At 46.4% G+C, this 22,381-nt stretch overlaps 1 protein-coding gene across 1 annotated transcript in view; it reads left to right on the top strand.

Moving 5' to 3' along the window:
* LOC146776371 (blastomere cadherin-like) overlaps positions 1-22,381 on the top strand; it is a 562,924-nt gene that overhangs the window by 225,214 nt on the left and 315,329 nt on the right. The gene's annotated exons all lie outside the window — the stretch shown is intronic.

The following is a 22,381-nucleotide window of genomic DNA, read 5'->3' as shown; positions in this document are numbered from 1 at the left end:
TCTTTGTTTCCTCCCCAGTTTGTCATGAATTTAATGAAGACTGATACAAAATGGTATTTAAATCAGCCTTTTTTTAATGTTGTTTATTGTAAAGTGAATTTCTGAGTCCTCCAGTCATATGCCTGCAGTACCTCCATTTCCACATTATGAATACTTTTAATTTTTTTGTGAACAATGTCCTCTCAATTCAGTAATACCTACGGCTGGGTATTTCAATGGATTGGTTTTAGGTCTCGTCCCGCAGATAGATTTAGCTGTCTTTTGTCAATAGACCTGTTGTGTGCAATGTTGATGTTGTGTGTATGTGTGTGTGTGTGTGTGTGTGTGTGTGTGTGTGTGTATATATATATATATATATATATATATATATATATACCACCAACTCTAGTTCACTTCCTCAGCACACATGTATGACCATCAACAATGAAGGGAACACGCCGTGGCTTCAGTTCATGAAGCATGTTTATTTCAAAAGGTGGAGCAAACTTTCCTGACATGTTTCAGAGCCTGAAGCTCCTTGATCATGGGTCAGATTCCATTTCATTTCTGAACATCATATTGTGTTACAACATGTGATCTATTGTGTCATAAAAATAAAAAATAGACTCTCCGATGGTACACGGATAGAGAATTACATTTCGGGCATTTTGACATAATCATGTTTACATTCACATAGGGCCCGATTCACAGAACTAACTTCAGAAAAAATCCTAAACTTACTACCATTTTGGTATTCACAGAAGGCACTTACTAATTTTGGTATTCACAGAAGGCACTTACTCATCAATGAGTAAGTGCCTTCCGAGGCACTTACTCATTTTGGTATTCACAGAAGGCACTTACTCATCAATGAGTAAGTGCCTTCTGTGAATACCAAAATGAGTAAACAAGACCCGGCTGGGTTGAAATACGTAGGTGGTGGTCGTGGGTTATTTTGAACGTTTAAAATAAAACCTTATTGAAGAGTTCCTTGTTGTGCTGTGAAATCCTTAATGGATATTTGGTGATACATAATTACGAAGAGCAGTTCGCCCTTGACACCGGCACCCACTGTGGGAGAGAGCGCGTCATCACGAACGAATTGGGGGAAAAAAAATATATATATATATATATATTTATATATATCATGTGTAACTGTAGATAAACATTCTTAGCATACTCCCGCCATCTAGTGTTAGGCTCAAACATGTGCAAGTTGTTTTTCTTCCAAGAAAGTTCTTGAGGTCACGAGATGCAGTGTAACTCCCCTTGATATCAGTTCAGTAATTCTTTATTCGATAGTTAAAAACATCATAAAACTACACATATCAACAATTTTAAAAAAAGAATTACATTACTATGAATTCCAGCATTTCATTAATTAAAATATAAAAACAATTAACACAATGCTCAACACGGGGCCCTTCAAGCACCCACCCCTCTAGTGTTTCTTAGCTTTACAGCAGTCTTAATAAAATTCATAATGCAACACAGTGACCATGGGTCATGAGTTCTTTGCAAGAACAATAAAGCCATTTTGGCTTGACGAAACTTCTCTTTTTTTAAAATCTCAACCAGGAACTTACGTCTAGGGTACTTAAAAAGAGGACACAAAAGTACAAAATGAAGGGTGTCCTGCGGAGACAAGTTGTCGCAGCCGCAGGCACCCTTCTGCTCAATCGACTGTGTAAAACCTGGCGGCTCTGCCAGTATATGAGGTAGAAGATTGAGCCTAAAATGGGTCATTAAAAACCTATCCTGGGCATTATACATTACATAGAGATATGGCTCCATGCCCTCTGTGTTCTTAATATAGCTATAGGTGAGTACAGTGTGCTTTAACAACTCCCGTTTTGTTCTTATTTCGGCGAGTTGAGCAGCCAACAGAGTTTTAATTTTCCGTTTATCAGACAATAGAATAGAACTGGGATCGGTGAAGAGATCCCTCTGATCAATGCCCTCCAGGGTGGTCTTAACATAATATAACCAAGGAATTTGTAATCCTTTATCCCTTATCAGGCAATCCCTCAAGATTTGTCTTGTAAAATCTGCCTCAGGGTTAGCCCATATTTTTAACCAGGCTATGATGGGTCTTATCTTAAGTTCATCTTCTAGAAAAGGTCTCCCTAATTCCTTGTGAGCAATTACAGCTGGGGAACTCTGGGGGACCCTCAGGATCCTACGCATAAATTTGTTTTCCACCAGTTGCAGTTGCTCTACATTGACATAACCCCAGACTTCTGAGCCATACGTAGCTTTGGCCCAGCCAATCGAACCATAAAGGTTCATCACTTGTTCTGGGGACCATCGGCCCAACCTTCAGCCATAATTTAATATGGCCCCATTTGTGGAGATTAATTTTGTGCATCGATCCTCCACTAGGGATCTAAATTTAAGTGCCCCATCAAAAAGTAGCCCCAGGTAAGAAAAAGAGGGAGTTGTCTCCAGTTGGTGGTTCCCTATTTTATATGCAAAACTCTTGCATGGTTTAGCACCTGCCAGCATTACGAAGGACTTATTCAGATTTACTGACAACCCCAGGGTATCCATGAATTTTACAAACCCATCTATCAGGCTTTGCAGGCCCCTTGGTGTACGGGCGAGCAGAACCGCATCATCTGCGTATAGAAGCACCGGTATTTGGCGCAATCCTATTCTCAGGCAATCTGTCTTTAGACTAAGCAGAGCCTGTTCTAAGTTGTTAATGTATAGCGAGAACAGGAAGGGGGCAAGAATGCACCCCTGCCTCACCCCACTCGTACAGGGGAACGATTTCGTATTCCCTCCCTCCAAAGTATAGCAAACTTTGGCTGTTGTGTCCCGATGTAGCTCCCTAAGGATTTTAATCGGGCCCAAATCGATACCCATATCTCTCATCAGACACCATAGCTTGTTCCTATTAACATTATCAAAGGCGGCTGCTAAGTCCATGAATCCCAGATACATGGCTTCATTACTGGCCTTAGTGTACTTTGCAACCAACATATAAAGATTCAGACATTGGTCGCTTGTTGACCTTCCTGTTCTAAAGCCATATTGGATATCTGTGATTATACGATTGTCCTCTGTCCATTCCATCAGTCGCTGCAAAATTACCCTGCCCAGGATTTTGGCCGAAACATCTATTAGGGAAATTGGTCTAAAACATTGCGGGTTGTCCCTATTAGCCTTCGTGAAAATGGGTATAATGACTGCTGTTGACCATGAACGTGGTAGACCCGACTGGATAGCAGCATTAAACACTCTCGTAAGAATGGGGGCCCAGAGGTCTACATTACTTAAATATAAATCTGGTGGTGTACCATCAGGGCCTGGAGCTTTGTTTCGTGCAAGGCCCTCTATCCCTTGTGTGATTTCCACTAGGGAAAACTCAGTAATAGGCCCTTGTTGTTCTTCCCACCCTCTTTCCTGATCAAACTCCTGGTTATGATTATACAGACCCTGGAAATGAGAAACCCACTGTTCCGGTAGGATGCTTGTTCCCATCTCTGGGGTATAACTATCCTGGAAACATGGATTATTAACTATCCTCCAGAATTGACTCATGTCCCTTCTTTCTCCCGCCTCTCTTAAGTCTGCCCATGCTTCATTTTGAAGAGCTGTCTTCCTTTGTTTCAGGACCTGTTAATAAGTCCATCTACATTGGGCTATTCTCAAGTTATCCCTAGGTTTGATTTTTAGACTAGATTTTAAGTCTCTCAGGGCACGCGAACACTTGGTGTCGAACCATCTTGGTTGTGTATTATTCCTCAACTGAGCTTTGGTTTTTAAAAGACCATCAATTATTTCGGTCACTGAGCCGAAAGCCGTAACCAGGGTACTCCCCTCAATCTTAGGGTCTAGACACTCGTCTATCTGTACTTTCCCTTTTGCCATTAATTCTTTGTAAAAGGCTACACCATCGATTTTAGACCATCTGATCCGCCTTCCCTGGTCAGTTGCCTTCATCACACAGTCCACCTGGTGGCGTGACCCAGATGGACAGTGCTTTACTAGGTCCAAGGTTAGGGGGTTATGGTCACTAAAAGCATTCCAGTGAATCCCTACAGTGCCAATCCAATTTTTTACCAGTCTGGACTCTATCATGTAATCTATGTCAGAGTGACATCCTCTTCCCTTGAAGGTCGGAGTAAGTGACCCATCATGCTCCAGGGAGACCAAATCAATCGTGTGTACCAGATCGTGACTTCTCAAGAGATTACTCAGGGCTATACCCTCTGCTGTGTGTTCAAATTGAGGACCTTTCTCGGTTGGACACCGAGACCAATCTGCATTGAGGGGGAACAAAGTTCGACACAAATGACAATTCAAGTCGCCCATTAATAATGTAGCAGATTCTATCGCCCCTTTTCTATGGTCTAATTCCTGGGAAAGTCTGAATTCTAACTCCTTTATTGTAGGGTTAATACCTTCAGTGGACCCCGCATTATACAAGTTGTACAGAGTCCACCTACGACCAGGGCTGCTAAAGTGTATCACTTGGATATTATGTGAAAACCATGATACACTGCTCCATTCTCCTTCCACATTTAAATCGACATATATTGCCAACCCACCCCGCGCTCTTCCTGAGCTAGTTTTTTGGGCTGGTACAAAAAAACATTTGTATCCTGCCATATGGAGGAGCTTACTATCCACCGCCCAGGTCTCTTGTAGACAGATGATTTGAAACCCTCCAATATACTGTCTCCATTCGGTATTGGACATTTTCCCATTCAGACCTGCAATGTTCCAAGAAATAAACTTTAATTCTCCCTTCACATGCGATACCACATTTGGTTTGCCACCTCCCTGTCTTTGCACCCTCCCCCCATCCTCTGTCCTTAGGGGACCACTTTGTAACCCATGTCTCTGTATTGATGTTACAGTTTCAGAAGGCCTCAACACTACTCCCTTTCTCCCTATAACTGGGGGACTGGGTTGAATTTCAGCCTCCAAAAATAAATTCCTAGTGTAACTTACTGATGTTGATGGTGCAAGATGCGCTTGCGGTTGTGGCACAGCTGTAGGTTTTGTTGCCCACCTCTCTGTCTCTACCCCACTAGGGCAACTTGTTTTAGTAGCCTCACCCCCAGTTGTCACCACTACTTGATGCCTTAGGGTTCGTGGTCAATCGTTATCTTCTAAGGTCGTGAGGGGTCGAAATCTATTTGCCCAGAAGGGGTCTTCCTGAAAATTAGCCACAGATGTATTTGTGCACATGCTTCGATCTCTATATGTGGTTAATCCCATCCCTGGTCTCCCCTGGTAATGCCTAGAATCATGCAAGGAACGTTGCACGGGATAAAAATAACCTAATGGGAACGATCTTATAGTGCTTTCCGACTGTGGCCACCCACCTGTTAATATGTCCTCGACCGAGCTCATGTCCCTAAAGTTAACAATTACACAGTTGCCCTCCAGATTTTTCTTTGATCTGCCAATCCAGTTCACCCTTCTAACAAACAGAATTTCTCCACAGTTGTTCCCTGACAATGGTCTATGCTTATTCAGCCAACCTATTGTCTTGTTTTTAAGTTCAGGATAAGATTCTTTCTGATCTTGCTTCAACTCTGGCACTCCCCCCAATACCACTACGTAAGGACATGCCTCAGGTGGGAGATTAATGTTCGGTAAAGGGTTGGGTAATAATGGTTTCTTGGCAGAGGTTATCTGTTGTATCTCAGATGGTTTAGTAGTTATTACATTCTTATTTTGTAGTTGTGCTGTGGATATACTGGTCCCTCTACCTAACGTAGATGTACCTCCCACCGGGTCTAGGCCCCTGTTAAGGTGGATTGTCAAGTCTACAGGTGGTGGGTCATGCCTTGACATCAACAGAGTTCTGATGTTACCCGTTAAAAGTGTATCTGCCTGAGTAGTCTCAGTGGTGTCTATATTTCGACTATTGCCTATAGGATCACTGGATACGGGAGTACCCAATGCCCTTCCCTTCTTGTGTACTTCATTTATAATTTTATCCAGCCTGCTGACTAGCGGTTTGATCTGACTCGTTATAAAGGTTTCTAGAGAAGATTGTAACTCGAGAATCACCCGGGCCATCCAACTTGGGGGTGCTAGCTGGCAGGCCTCTTGGGGTTCAAAGACTTCAGCTGCTGGCTGTACTACTCGGCGAATACTTGATCTAAATTGATTTTTCTTGGTGCCTAAGGCCTTCTTGGGTGCACTTCTTCTCTTCCTTGTGGAGGCTTTCTTATTTAACTGGCGAATTATCTGAGGTTTGACAATTGGCAACTGCGCACATGAAATATCCTGTATGGAAAACTCGGGACTCAAACATAAGGGGGTCACCATGTTCTCTGTGCCGGTTTCCTGAGGTAGGGAGGGAGGGGCAATCACTGGAGTTAATGACAGCCTTCTCTCCGTGCGCTCTATTTCGTCCGAGACTACCCCTAGTGCTTTCCTCAACATACGATCAATTGCAGTAGGTTGCAATTTTAGGGGGGGCTGGGATTTAGGTTCCTGGACTACAATCCTCGGTGACAGAGGGATGTTTAATTTGGCCTTGGCGCCACAGGTTTTTACTTTAGTTGCCATGCTCAATCGTCCTGCGGTTGGCTAACCCACACGCTAGCACACTTGGTACAATAGACCCGGCCAACTATAAGACAATAACCATAAGCCCTCACAGTTCCTCCAAAGGTGGCTTACAGTTATTCTTTGGGTGCCCAGTGTTCAGATCAGTGGTCCTACTTCTCCTTAGCCCCGTGTCCCGAGTCATCAGTTGGGCGCCCTCTTGTCAACAAACGTGTGTCCCGGGCCAAAGAGCCAAGAGGGGGGGCCCAGCCCAGCTTCGGCCAGCCCCAGGCGGCCACAGACGGCCCGCCCTTTGTGCGTGTCCTCACGGGACGAAGATCCAGGTGAGCCTTTATGCGCCTCCTGGCGCGCTGGAAATGGCGGGAGTTAGGGATGATGAGAATTGTGGTTTCCCCCACACGCCTCGGCGGAGCCAAGCCCGGCCGGCGTGGGAGGCAGCAGAGCAGAACCCCAGCGGTGAGTGGCGTCTGGCGGAGCGAGGCCCGGCCACAGTCTCCCAGCCCTCGTTATAGGTTTCACAGCCTTCTTGGTCCCAGGTGAGCCTTTATGCGCCTCCTGGCGCGATGGAAATGACGGGAGATCGGGATGATGGGAATTGTAGTTTCCCTCACACGCCTCGGCGGAGCCAAGCCCAGCCGGCGTGGGAGGCAGCAGAGCAAAGCAGAACCCCAGCGGGGAGTGGCGTCTTGCGGAGCGAGGCCCGGCCACAGTCTCCCAGCCCTCGTTACAGGTCCCTGTCAATATATACACTGACCCAGTAGGGACCACACCACTGCCACGGGGCCTCCTGACCTCTCTTACTGCCCAAATCAGTTGCCGTTGCCTCTGACCAGTGGGGTCTAGCCAGCTCAGTCGCAAATAATGGTGCTTACACGCTCCCCTCTTCCCAGGGGTATTACGCCATCCCTTATCCTTTTCCTTATTGGCCCAGAGTGCAGCTTTTCTCACCAGAGCCTGGCGTGTTTTATTCCTCCCAGATCCAACTCTCCCCTACGAAAAGTCTCCCAGAGTCTACAATCTCCACTTGTTCCTTTCCTCTTCTATTTATTTCCCCCCTTTAAGCCATTAATGCCTCTGAGTTTGCGAGTTTTGAATATTCCTGCAGTTTCGGATACTTTACAGTCAAGGAAGGGTCAGGCCGATGTTCAGTTAATTGCACCCGACATTAAGTCTCACAGCTTCCTCCGCGGCAACCCTGGCCGTCGCTTGGGAAGAACGCTCATCCCCTCCTCACCTTCACGGGAGCTGCCGCATCAATCAACTCTCCCGGTTGCCGCCGAAAAGAAAACGCCCGGCAGACAGACTCCAGGAGGGCTACTCCACACACTGCACACTGCTCGATCCTGTCGCCTGACGCCTGGGATCCACAAAGCCTGCCTGCCTCGCTTCTCATCCAGAATCCCGGCAAAAGTCGCGATGGAAATCACTCGGAGCACCAACCAGCAACACACCAGGTACGAATCGCCATGTTGGGGGTGGAGCTGATTCCTGTTGGGGGTGGACTCCTTGATATGCATTGTGCCTGGGACTGACTCCATTTTAGGTTCTTTTCCACCATCAATGTCGGCTGTGCACTAAATAGACCCAGAGTTTTGGCGTGGTCCTCGTGTTTGTCAGAATATTTTGGTGTCCTTATTTAGAATTTGTTCCCAAATTCTCATACCTCATCAGCAAAAGACCATCCAACTTTTGTTACGGTGTCGCTGTTAAGCGACATTGTGGGCCATAGACTCTTCCACATGCATGTCCCTCTGAGAATGAGGCAAGGTGATGGAACGAGCTCTGTTCCAATACTACTAAATATCCATGGCTGTGCCACCATGAGATTATTCCATGTGTTATTTCTAAGAATGATCCTGATGATGGTCTCACATAATGATAATATTAGAGAACTAAACGTTGACGTCAATCCACCACTTGCTTCTGCATAATCAAAGTAATTTTCTATCAATAAAGAAGTAACTTTTTCATTAACGGATTGGCTTCCTGTTTATTTCATCTCCTCTAAGGATGGATCAATACGGTCAGTGACCTTGTTCATGGATTAGTATACTTCAGATTGCTTTTGGTCACTTAAGTGGTGAATGCTAGAACCTGTGAATCTTTTTTAGAAACATCCGTTTTGTGGTTCTATTCATGTAATTTCATTTTGTCTACCTATAAGTGAAAATTATTTTCTGTTTGCATATGCTCAGGTATCAAAATTCTCTTTTCCGTATACATATTTTTTTTTTTATCAGAATAAGATTTGGAATAATACCCTTGTTGGCTCCTTTGTTATTTTGATGGATCACTGACACAATATCGTGCTAAACAATACCGTTGACAAAAATATTGTGTCAAAAATATTATTTACTACAATGTCGTGCTCTTATACTTACAACGGTAAGTACCAAAATATCAGAAGAAAATATCGTTGACACTAATATCGTCCAAAACTATTAAAAAAAAGATGTTTTAATATAAATAGTTTAAAATGGTAAATATTTTAATATTTAACTTTCATATAATGTAAATTAAATACATTACACTAATATTTAATACTTTATCTAAATGTTTATTAGATAAAAACACAAACGTGTTTGTATGAATATATAACATGAAACATAATTATTAAAAAATATTTACATTTTATGATTTTTAAAATAAAAAAAATGTATTTCCATGAAAGCATACATTCACAGTAAAATCATAAAAATATAAACAATTCAATAACAAAAATATGTTGATTAATTTAGGCGTTAAATAAAATATTACTAATTTAAAAACACTAAAAACACATTTACTAAAAAATACTATAAACATTCAAATAAATTTAAAGATAAAAACAAATAGTATAAAATATAACAAAGACAAACAAGTAATGCTCTATAGTCTATTAAACCAATATTGTGTAACCTATCGGAGTTTAAGAATATTAAATATATTATTCCCACTCTAGGTATGCAGCAGTAGGGAAAGTGTTGGTCTTCGGAGGGGTTAGATTTACTATTCCTGCTCAAGTCAATGCAACAGTGGGGAATGGGTTGGACTTCGGAGGGGTTAAATTGACTGTTCCCACTCCAGTCTAAACAACAATAGAAAGTGTAGGACTTCAAAAGGGGTGAAATCTATTATTCCCACTCCAGATAGTGCAACAGTAGGGAAAGCGTTGGATTCTGGAGGGGTAAAACTTATTATTCCCACTCCAGTCTGGGCAATAGCAGAGAAAGCGTTAGATTTCGGAAGGGTTGAATTTACAATTCCCACTCCAAACAGTGCAACAATGGGTAAAGTCGGAGTGGGAAAATGCACTATTCCCACTCTAATCTGTGCAAAAGTAGAGATAGCGTTGGACTTCGGAGGTGTTAAATTTACTATTCCCTCCCCACTCTGTTCAACAGTAGGGAAAGCGCTGTATTTCACAGTAGTGAAATTTACTTTTCCCAGTCCATACAGTGCAACAGTAGGAAATCTGCGAAGATGTTAATTTTACTATTCCTACTGCAGTCTAAGCAAGAGTAAGACAAATACTTACTTCAAACAAATTAGATATATGAGTAACCCCATAAATGTAGAAAAAATATTAAAATCTTAATATAAAAATTATTAATTGGCATAAAAAATAAGTATAAAAAAGAAAACAAATGAATCAGTTCACATAATTACTATTCACTAAGATATTTGTCAATTGATAAATAAATGTTATTAAAGTATTAATTAGTTAACTGCCCACCCTATACGCCTACAAAACTATCAGCCCACATCTAAAATATAAGTTAAAAAAAATAAGTGTTCCATAATTTACATAGTGGCAATCAATTAAATCATTTACAATTACTAAATAAATGTTCATTATTAATTAACTTTCCAGCCTAGACCTCTCTAAACCTACCTTCCCGCAACTAAAATATCATTAAAATGAATGAATATTATCAATGGGGAGATAAATCCAGCAAAATGCTCCATAGGCTGTGCCAAGCGGCGAAGTCCCGGGCCAGTATTCCGGTGCATCGCGATGATGGGGGCGACTTCTGTTCGTCTCCCGAGGCGGTGGCTGCAGAGTTTGCACATCATTTCTCACTCCTGTCTACGAGCCAAGAGCAGCTATCGGAGGCCTCTATAGATGAATTTTTACGAGATATTCCCCCTCGCAGGCGCAGAGATACCGCGCACGACCAGCTTGACGCCCCCATAACCATTGACGAACTTAGTGCAGCACAGACGGCCATACACCCAGGCCACACCCCCGTATCGGATGGTTTTCCTATGGAATTCCTTAGACCGCACATGAACACACTGGGTTCTCACCTGCTTGATGCCTTACATGAAGCTATCGACCACTCCCAACTCCCTCCTATTGCTCTCATCAACTTCGAGCCTAAACTTCTAGGCAAAGTTCTAGCCGAACGTCTCAGATCCTGTATACAAGACCTGATTCACCCGGACCAGTCAGGGTTTATGCCCCACTGCTCTACACGCCATAACATCAGACGGGTGCACAATGCCATGGCAAGAGCCCCGGAACTCGGGCGCCCTGCAGCTATATTGCTCGCAGATATCGACAAGGCGTTCGATTCCCTCAGCTGGTCATATCTTTTTCGACTTCTGGATGCCATTAACTTTGGTCCATGCTTTATAGCATCTGTACGCCTACCATATACAGGGCTAACAGCCTCAGTCAGAGTCGCGGGACATCGCTCGGCCCCGTTCCCTATAAGCCGCGGTACACGACAGGGCTGTCACCATTATTGTTCGCCCTTGCCATAGAACCTCTGGCGGGTGGGTGCGAAGCGACCCGGTGCTCAGAGGCTTTGAATGGGCCCCGTCTGTATCTGATTACATAGTGCTGTACGCGGATGACGTCCTCTTTTTTATGACCGACCCATGGTTTTTGGGGCCTGGCATCTTCCAAATCCTACGTGTATTTGGCCAGACCACCGGGCTCCATGCTAGCTCCTCCAAGTCTGTACTATTTCTGGTGTGCGGGCATCAGGGCCGTGAGACGTGGGCTGAGCGATTGTCTCGTGCCACCGCAGAATTTAAATATCTAGGCATTTTTATGTCACCCTGTCCAAAGACCTTGTGGCTCACAATATTAATCCACTACTCAAAAGTCTCAAAGATGAGACTGCAGTTTGGTCTCCTCTTCTGCTTTCATTATACGGCGCTCTGCGACTTTTTAAATGGTCTCACTGCCCAGAATACTCTATAGGTTGTAAAATTTCCCGTATGCCATACCACGGGCTTGGTTCGCACAGCTGAATGCCATACATAATAAATTCCTCTGGCATGATGGGTCAATACGGGTGACATTGAGTACGTGTACACAGTCAACGTACTGTGGCGGCATTGCAGCAGCAGACGTATATGCTTATTACGCGGCTTCCCATCTACTAATTGTCAATGAGTGGTGGTATAACTCACCCTTGGAACCAGCGTTCGCTCTAAATCATATGGCAATGGGGAATGTTCAAAAACAACAGTTGATGGACAGAATGTAGAGCAATGTCATACATTCACCCCAGTACAGAGATCTGGGCCTAAATCCATCGTTTTTTTGCTCACTGTGCCGTTCCAGTTTGAACCCAGCCATATGCAAATCAGTCTTGACCCTGTGCCTCATGGGAACAGTCCAGCCCGAACTGCCAAACCAGGTCCTCCCTGGACTGGAACCAAGCATCCTAGGACCGGTTTCGGGGTTTCACCCCTCTTCAGCCAGGATAGCTTGATTCCAGTGGCATGTAGAGCAAGGGACCCACGTCTGGGCATACCCTTCCCACTCTGGTTGACAAATGCAAAAACAATAGTTGATGGACAGAATGTAGAACAATGTCATACATTCACCCCAGTACAGAGATCTGGGCCTAAATCCATCGTTTTTTTGCTCATCATGCCGTTCCAGGCGAACCCAGCGATATGCAAATCAGTTTTGACCCTGTGCCTCATGGGAACAGTCCAGCCCGAACTGCCAAGCCAGGTCCTCCCTGGACTGGAACCAAGCATCTTAGGACCGGTTTCGGGGTTTCACCCCTCTTCAGCCAGGATAGCTTGATTCCAGTGGCATGAAGAGCAAGGGATCCCTGTCTGGGCATACCCTTCCCACTCGGAGTGACAAATGCAAAAACAGTTTATGGACAGAATGTAGAACAATGTCATACATTCACCCTAGTACAGAGATCTGGGCCTAAATCCATCGTTTTGTTGCTCACCATGCCGTTCCAGTTTGAACCCAGCCATATGCAAATCAGTCTTGACCCTGTGCCTCATGAGAACAGTCCAGCCCGAACTGCCAAGCCAGGTCCTCCCTGAACTTGGAACAAGCATCCTAGGACCGGTTTCGGGGTTTTACCCCTCTTCAGCCAGGATAGTTTGATTCCAGTGGCATGGAGAGCAAGGGACCCACGTCCCGGCATACCCTTCCCACTCGGGGTGACAACTTTGCCACTGGATTTAAAATAGCCTGACTGATGAGGGCCATGAACCCGAAACCGGTCCCAGGATGCTTATTTCCGGTCCAGGGAAGACATGGCTTGACAGTTCGGGCTGGACTGTTCCCATGACGCACAGGGTCAGACTGATTTGCATATGGTCATGTCTGAACTGGGGTGGTGGAGTGAGCTAAAGAATGATGATGGATTAAACCCAGATCAGTTGACAGGGGGTGAGTGTTTGATTTACTCCAACGCTCCGTCCATCATCCCCTTTGGTATCGCTTTGTTTGCCCTAAGTTGGCAGGGTATGCCCAGACGTGGGTCCCTTGCTCACTTTGCCACTGGATTCAAGATAGCCTGGCTGATGAGGGTTATGAACCCGAAACCGGTCCCAGGATGCTTGTTTCCGGTCCAGGGAAGACATGGCCTGGCAGTTCGGGCTGGACTGTTCTCATGAGGCACAGGGTCAGACTGATTTGCATATGGCCATGTCTGAACTGGTGTGGTGGAGTGAGCTAAAGAATGATGAAGGATTAAACCCAGATCAGTTGACTGGGGGTGAGTTTTGACTTGCTCAAACGCTCCGTCCATCATCCCCTTTGGTATCGCTTTGTTCGCCCTAAGTTGGCAGGGTATGCCCAGACGTGGGTCCCTTGCTCACTTTGCCACTGGATTCAAGATAGCCTGGCTGATGAGGTTATGAACCCGAAACCGAGGATGCTTGATTCCGGTCCAGGGAAGACATGGCTTGGCAGTTCGGGCTGGACTGTTCCCATGAGGCACAGGGTCAGACTGATTTGCATATGGCCATGTCTGAACTGGGGTGGTGGAGTGAGCTAAAGAATGATGATGGATTAAACCCAGATCAGTTGACTGGGGGTGAGTGTTTGATTTGCTCAAACGCTCTGTCCACCATCCCCATTGGTATCGCTTTGTTCACCCTAAGTTGGCAGGGTATGCCCAGACGTGGGTTCCTTGCTCACTTTGCCACTGGATTCAAGATAGCCTGGCTGATGAGGGTTATGAACCCCAAACCGGTCCCAGGACGCTTGTTTCCGGTCCAGGGAAAACATGGCTTGGCAGTTCCGGCTTGACTGTTCCCATGAGGCACAGGGTCAGACTGATTTGCATATAGCCATGTCTGAACTGGGGTGGTGGAGTGAGCTAAAGAATGATGATGGATTAAACCCAGATCAGTTGACTGGGGGTGAGTTTTGACTTGCTCAAACGCTCCGTCCATCATCCCCTTTGGTATCGCTTTGTTCACCCTAAGTTGGCAGGGTATGCCCAGACGTGGGTCCCTTGCTCACTTTGCCACTGGATTCAAGATAGCCTGGCTGATGAGGTTATGAACCCGAAACCGAGGATGCTTGATTCCGGTCCAGGGAAGACATGGCTTGGCAGTTCGGGCTGGACTGTTCCCATGAGGCACAGGGTCAGACTGATTTGCATATGTCCATGTCTGAACTGGGGTGGTGGAGTGAGCTAAAGAATGATGATGGATTAAACCCAGATCAGTTGACTGGGGGTGAGTGTTTGACTTGCTCAAACTCTCCGTCCATCATCCCCTTTGGTATCGCTTTGTTTGCCCTAAGTTGGCAGGGTATGCCCAGACGTGGGTCCCTTGCTCACTTTGCCACTGGATTCAAGATAGCCTGGCTGATGAGGGTTATGAACCCGAAACCGGTCCCAGGATACTTGTTTGCGGTCCAGGGAAGACATGGCTTGGCAGTTCGGGCTGGACTGTTCCCATGAGGCACAGGGTCAGACTGATTTGCATATGGCCATGTCTGAACAGGGGTGGTGGAGTGAGCTAAAGAATGATGATGGATTAAACCCAGATCAGTTGACTGGGGGTGAGTGTTTGATTTGTTCAAACGCTCCGTCCATCACCCCCTTTGGTATCTCAATGGGGAATGATCCCCTTCTTCACCTCCTATATAGTTCACAGAATCTAGATTACCTACCCCCTGCCAGTAGCACAGTGATTCGACTCTGGCGGGCTACGGTTAAGCTGATGGGATGGCACGGCCGCCTGACACAGGCGACCCCGCTGTGGTATGGAACCCCCTGCGCTCGGTGGCGGCACTAGTGGGTTTTCATGAGTCGAACCTTGTGGGCATATCCACCTTGGGAGATGTGGTAAGGGGCACCGTACTAAAATCATTTCAACAGCTCCAGGCAGAGTTTCAACTCCATAAGACTCAATTCTATAAATATCTCCAACTCAGGCATGCACTCACTCCCCTATTGTGGCCGGTGACGCTGACGAAGCACAACCGCACAACACTACATGAGACTAGACAGGCACGGTTAGAAGACATACCAGACTCAACGGATGATGAATGAATGGAAGCCTTGGCTACCACCCGCGGTGCGGCGGTTTTAACGCGCTACCCCCTTATACTGTTTAAATATATACATTGTGTATACTACACTCGATTCAGACTATGGAAGATGGGCGCCATTCAGTCCCCTATATGTTTGAGATGTGGGGTGGAAGACGGGACCTTCATACACGCTGTCTGGTGCTGTACAGCACTGCAACCATTTTGGCCGAAGTTTGTGGCATGCCTGAGTGAGGTGTTGTCGTGGGATCCCCCATTTGAGCCGAAACTTCTGTTACTGCATAGTACTGACAGTATCGGTGGGAACCGATATAAGCAGCACTTATTTTTTTTTTAGTAGTAGTATAAGCTTTATTCGATATGAAAATATCATAAAAGCAGTACATTTCCAAATAAAAATAAACACATTATTTACAAGGTTAAAATTGTTAAAAAGTGATTAAATCGTCATCTAACACAGCTTATACAATACGTTTTCCAATCCAAATTATGGTTCGTAGTTTTTTTTTTTTTTTTTTTTAAAAAGACCTTAGAGCGCTTATTGTTTTTAGCCATCACCATTTCAAAACGGGACATTGCCCAGCAGTGGAAAAGTGTGTGTCCCCCGATGATCGGCAGGAGGAAAAAGGGCACTGCTGACTATATGAATGCAGAAATTGCTGTGTTTCAAGCTCGGGCTGCCCCCAAAAGCATAGGAAAATTTGGCTGCGTTGGGCGGATTAACAGGGCATAGAAGTACCCCCCCCTCATTACTCCAGACCCCTAATGAGCTTTGTACCCCCGATGTGTATGGTCATTGTACAACCAGAAACAGCATTCAAAACCTCCAGATCGTATATTTAATTGTTCAAGTATAACTTGGTGGGATCTGAGATGAACTGCGCAATGTTGTTTTTGTTGTACTTGCAAATTTTCCAGAAATCGCGTTTAGAAGTATGCATTGTCACATTTATCCATCAGAATGTATCCTCCGGGGCAATGCCCGGTATATATTGTGTAAACTCAATAAAACATACTGGTAAAAAAAAATGAATGAATATTCCATAACTTACATAATTAAAATCAAATAAGTTATGAATTAGCCATTAAAATTAATTGTGTTATGATTATTACTTAATGAACTGCCCACCATATACCCCCAAAAATCTAACAGCCCACAAATAATATTTAACATGAATTACTCTGTATTACATAATTTTCATAATAACTATCAATCCTAATTAAATAAAGTGTATTAAATAATTCATAATTATTACCAAATTTACTTTACACCCTATCCCCCTACAAACCCAAAAATCCGATACAACACTATAAATTACTATTAATAATTAAATAAAAAATCGAAATCACTTGACAATGACAAGCTATATTTAAAAAAAAATATATATATAAACAATTTTAACACATAAATTAATATATAAACTAAAACACGTTAAATAATTTAAAAACAATTTTTTTAACAACTATATTGCTGAAAATTATATTAAAAGTATCGATATTCTTTAAAATGATATTACTTCCTTCAAAAAACGATATTCTTTTCAACCATATTTGCGCATCACAATATTTGTGTGTCACGATATTTAATTTCTGATTTTTATGTCTCCAGATATTTTAGGTTCAAATTTATTTTTATTGTTGCAACACTATACATACACAAGATTTCACATAGGTAAACCGCATATCACTTATGTTGATATCAATGCTTAGTAGTGCAACTATTTTAACCCAGCTGAACAAACTCCCCAACCTTCCATCCTCTCAGGGTACTCACAGCGATGTCTGAATACAAAGAGCATGAATGAACAGGGAATGACCTACAGCACGGGTACTCATAGTACGGCCCGCGGGCTGCCAGCTGCCCGGCAAGCCTTCCTTAGCGGCCCGCGGACCTTGCAGACATCGTACCTGTGCAAACACCGCCGGTTGCAGCAGCGCGGAGTTATGGGGGCCGGGAGATTCTTTTAACCCCTTCCCTGCTCATGACGGAACCGTTCCGTCATGAGCCACGGTTGCCGTGTGCTCATGACGGAACGGTTCCGTCATGACAATCCTGTCGGCGGCCGCTCCGCCTGCGCGGCGCTGTTTCCCCGCCTGTGCGGGGCGACAACGCAAATGGGCGGAGTCATGACGGAACCGTTCCGTCATGAGCACAGCTCAACTGTGGCTCATGACGGAGCGGCTCCGTCATGAGCACAGGCCCGCCGCGCTGCCCCCCTGCCCCCCCCAGCGCTGCAGCGGAATGTCCGCAGCAGCGAAGGGGTTAAAGACCATTCACTTGTTAATGAGGCTTTTTTGTATTTCACCTCTTCTTAGCACCCCTGCATCTCCACTCAATCAGAGGGGAGATGCAGGGGCGCTAAGAAGAGGTGAAATACAACAAAGCCTCATTAACAAGTTAATGGTCTTTTAAAGACCTGTGAAGTACCCGGGTGCGGCTGTATGTGTGTCCGGGAAGCAGCCTCAGCCCAGGGTGACAAACGCGGGGTGAGGTGACAGAGGGTGAGGAGGGCAGCAGGGAGTGAGAGCAGCAGGTGAGGTGACAGAGGGAGACAGACAGAGTGAGACAGATGGGGACAGAGAGAGGGAGATGGAGGGAGGGAGACAGAGGGAGGGAGACAGAGACAGACAGAGGGAGGGAGACAGAGAGGGAGACAAAGCGAGAGGGGGACAGAGAGAGAGGGACAGAGCGAGGGAGACAGAGAGAGAGAGAGAGAGGGAGACAGAGAGAGAGAGGACGACAAAGGGAGGGAGGGAGACAGAGAGAGAGGGAGACAGAGGGAGGGAGACGGAGGGAGGGAGACGGAGGGAGGGAGACGGAGGGAGGGAGACAGAGGGAGGGAGACTGAGGGAGGGAGACTGACAGAGGGAGGGAAGGAGACTGAGGGAGGGAAGGAGACTGAGGGAGGGAGACTGACGCAGGGAGGGAGACTGACAGAGGGAGACTGACAGAGGGAGGGGGACTGACAGAGGGAGGGAGACTGACAGAGGGAGGGAGACAGAAGGAGGGAGACAGAGGGAGGGAGACTGACAGAGGGAGGGAGAAAGACAGAGGGAGGGAGACAGACAGAGGGAGGGAGACAGAGGGAGAAGGGTGACAGACAGAGGGAGGGAGACAGACGGAGGGAGACGGAGACAGACGGAGGGAGGGAGACAGACAGAGGGAGGGGGAGACAGAGAGAGGGAGGGAGACAGAGAGAGAGAGGGAGGGAGACAGAGAGAGAGAGAGGGAGACAAGCAGAGTGAGTGAGACAGAGGGAGACAGAGAGAGAGAGAGAGGGGGAGGGAGAGAGAGAGAGAGTGATAGAGAGAGAGAGAGCGAGACGGAGAGAGAGAGGGAGAGATAAAGCGCGGGAGGGAGCGATAGAGAGAGGAAGGAGGGTGACAGACAGAGGGAGAGGGAGGGAGGGAAACAGAGGGAGACAGAGACAGAGACAGGGAGACAGAGAGAGGGAGATAGAGAGAGGGAGACAGAGAGGGAGGGAGACAGACAGCGGGAGACAGAGGGCGGAGGGTGGGAGACAGAGGGAGGGAGACAGACAGAGGGAGGGAGACAGAGGGAGAGAGAGGGAGGGAGACAGAGGGAGGGAGACAGAGAGAGAGGGAGACAGAGAGAAAGAGAGAGGGAGACAGGCAAAGTGAGTGAGACAGAGAGAGGGAGGGAGAGAGAGTGATAGACAGAGGGAGGGAGACGGAGAGAGGGAGGGAGAGATAGAGAGAGGGGAAGGAGAGATAGAGAGAGGGAGGGAGACAGAGCAAGAGAGAGAGCATAGTTTTTTTATGCTCTAGCCCCGCCCCCCTCCCCCACTGCCCCGCACCCACCGGTGCGGCCCTCGGCCATAAACCACACTGTAAATTTGGCCCCAGAGAGAAAGTGTGTGAGTACCCATGACCTACAGGGTTAGGTCCTCCTTCTCTGGTGGATTAGTCGATTCGGACAAGCAGGGCAATCTCAGGTAGCGGGGACAGGTTATCTCTCTAAATTCCTGGGAGAAGAGGGTAATATATGGATGCCACAAGTCTCTGTATGTATCCCCTTGTGCCATCAGTGTCTGTCTCTCCATTCCTAGTGTATGCCAAATGCAATGGAGCCACCCTAAATGAGACGGTAATCTTTCTGTCCCCCAATGTAACAGTATCGTCTGGTGGGCCACCCGAAAGCCAAGCTAATGTGATGGCCCTGCACGATGTGAGTGGATGTGTAAGGGCATTGGGGAGTTCCAGAATAGTGTAAGCTGTATAGTGGGGAATTTAGGTCTGTAGGTGTGTATCAGTATCAGTTAAAACGTCGTCCCAGAAACGCTCTAGCTTGGGACAATCCACAGTATATGGATGAGCGTGCCTTTGGCTCCGCAGCGCGCCAGCAGTTGTCACTGTGGGACAGGTTTCCCCTATGTTACCTAGCGCGACAGGTACCAATATGTTACTATTTTGGTGGCTGTCTCTATGCTTGATATATTATGTGCTGAATGTCGTGCCCTGTAATATATATTTTGCCACTCCTTGTGGGTCAACTGTCTACCCAGCTCCGCTTCCCAGCAAAACTGCGCAGGGGACTTCAGTCCAGGTGCAGCCGGGAGGATTATTGAGTATAAGTCTCTGATGAGGTGTTTATCAGTTTGTTTGGGGAGAAGCCATTTTTGGAATTTCGTCAAGTGTCTCTGCGCGCACACTCCGACCAAGGGGGTGCATAATCCAACGTCTTATTTGGCGATAATGCAGCCTTTCACTTTCAGGTAACGTAATGTCTTCCTTTAGCCTATCCAATGGTATGGGCCTTCCTCATCGCAAAAAATGCCCGATAGAGTGGCAGCCAGCCTCCTGCCAAGCCCTGAATATCGCCGGGACAAGACCCAGTGTGAAACCCAGGTTCCCCACCACTGGGGTCAAGGGGGAGGGGATCGTTGAAAGAGTCCCATGTGTCATTTGCCCAGCCCACGTCCTTGGAATCAGGCGGTTATCGGGGACAGGTAAAGGCGTGACGGTCTGTGGGTTCATGGTAGAAACAGAATCTTCCTTAGTGGGGTCCCGGCAATTGCCTGGTCCATAAACAAACATGGCTTCTCCGACTCCGCCCTACCTCTTTTAACTAAGAAACGAAGCGGTGACGCTTGATATGCATGGAGTAGGCTCGGAACCCCAAACCCCCTTCTACAGGAGGGCGCCAGCTGAGCTCTTCCTTCATGCAAGGGCGTCCATCAGCCCAGACAAAGTGGTGTATCAGGACCTGTAAGGAGGATATCACGCCTGGCGGAGGCCGTAAGGGGATAGTCTGGAAAAGGAAGAGAATCCTGGGTAGGACTGTCAATATTCAAAGCCGTCACTCGACCCAGCAATAACAGGGGGTAGGGTCACCAGCGCGCTAGATTAGCTTTCACTCACAAAGAAGGTTTTGGTAGATCAGGGTTTTAACCTCCTCCTGGCGCCCATTGTAACGAGTAGGTCTGTGCTAGGTAGGTCCTCGTGTCGGGTGGCACAGAGAGATTAAGGTGCTGTAACTTGTAGAGGTTAAGCCCGAGACCTATCCAAAGTGTCTCATCTCTCCCAAGAAGCTCAGCAGGTCATCTCAGGGGTTGTCTAGTACTACGATAATGTAATCTGCGTATAAGTTAATAATGTGTTCCTCCCCACTGAAATGTACCCCAGTGATAGCTGGATAATGCCTTACCCTCTGTGCAAATGGCTCCATGTAGAGCGCAAACAACAGGGGTGGCAATGGGCACCCCTGTTGTGTGCCCCTTTGTATTGGGAACGGATGTAACCGTCCGTTAACTCTAACAGTTGCTCTTGGTTCCCCATAGTTGCTTAAAACCCAGGCCCAGAAGCATTCCCCGAAACCAAAATAGGCCAGCGTCTCCACCAAGTAAGAGCAGTGAACCCAATCAAAGGCCTTCTTGGCATCAATGGAGAGGAGCATTATCTCCCTTTTGGAAATGGTTTACCTTATCTATGAGCTGAAGGATTTTCATTGTGCTATCCGCACATTGTCTCTGAGGGATAAAGCCCGCCTGGTCCGGAGGCACCAGTCCCGGCATCAAGGGGTTGAGTTGAGTCACCAGAACGCCAGTAAATAGCTTGGCATCTACATTTAGCAGTGAAATGGGATGCTATGACCCACACTAGCAGCTGTCCGGGCAGGGTTTAGGGGTGACCAAAATTGATGCTTCCATCATTGAGGGTGGGAGTGAGGCCGAGGTCGTGATAGACTTGAAGAGTTTTGTGAGGAGGGGAGCTTATATGTTGCAGAAGGTCTTATAGAAAAGTGTTGAGAATCCATCCAGGACCTGGGATTTCAGAGGCTTTTGTCTGGAAATGGCTGTTATAACCTCCACCATACGTATCAGGTGATAAAGCGCTGTTGCCTGCTTTTTAATCAGGTGGGTCGTCTTTGTGCATTGGAGGTAAAGGGCTGGGTTGTCGGCAGGCAAAGATTGCTTCGAGTAGAGAGTTTTATAAAAGTCTCTGAAGTTTAAAGTGATGGGACCATTCCCTTCAACAACCACCCCCTCCTCGGTCACCAGGGACTCGACTCCTGCAGCTTGTCATTGTGCTCTAAGTTTATTTGCCAGTAACCTTCTGTGTCTATTCCCTTCAACATAGGAGTGCTTCTGACGAAGTAAGGAATACTCAGCCCCGTCAAGGTCTAATCCTGCCAATTGTTTCCAGTTGGCGCCAGAACCTGGGGATCCCAGTACAGTGGGGAATACGTTCATAGCTCACGTACCTGTTGTTGTAGTTGCTCTCTTTTGACCTTCCTCTGCTTATTATCTGCCACTAAGATTGCAAGAAACTCACCCCTAATGACTGCCTTTAGAGCATCCCACGCCAGAGACACAGGATCATTGAAAATAAGATAATCTGTGATGGCTTTCCTTATTTGCTGAACCACGGTTGGGTGCTACAGGAGAGTTTCCCTCAAGCGACAAGGCCTAGGGGTAACATCGCTCTGCATTAACTGTATCTCTATAGAAATGGCAGACTGGTCCGAAAGGGGCCATGGCTCTATTACTATTGATTGGACCCCAGCTGTAGCTTCCGGGATCCCAAAAAGTGGTCAAGACGGGCGTAAGATTTATGTGCATGGGAATAAATGGTGTAATCCCG

This window comes from Triturus cristatus, chromosome 12 (assembly GCF_964204655.1).
Source record: "Triturus cristatus chromosome 12, aTriCri1.1, whole genome shotgun sequence".
Taxonomy (NCBI): Eukaryota; Metazoa; Chordata; class Amphibia; order Caudata; family Salamandridae; genus Triturus; species Triturus cristatus.
Note: the sequence above shows the minus strand (reverse complement) of the source record. Positions and strands in the feature narration are given on the sequence as shown.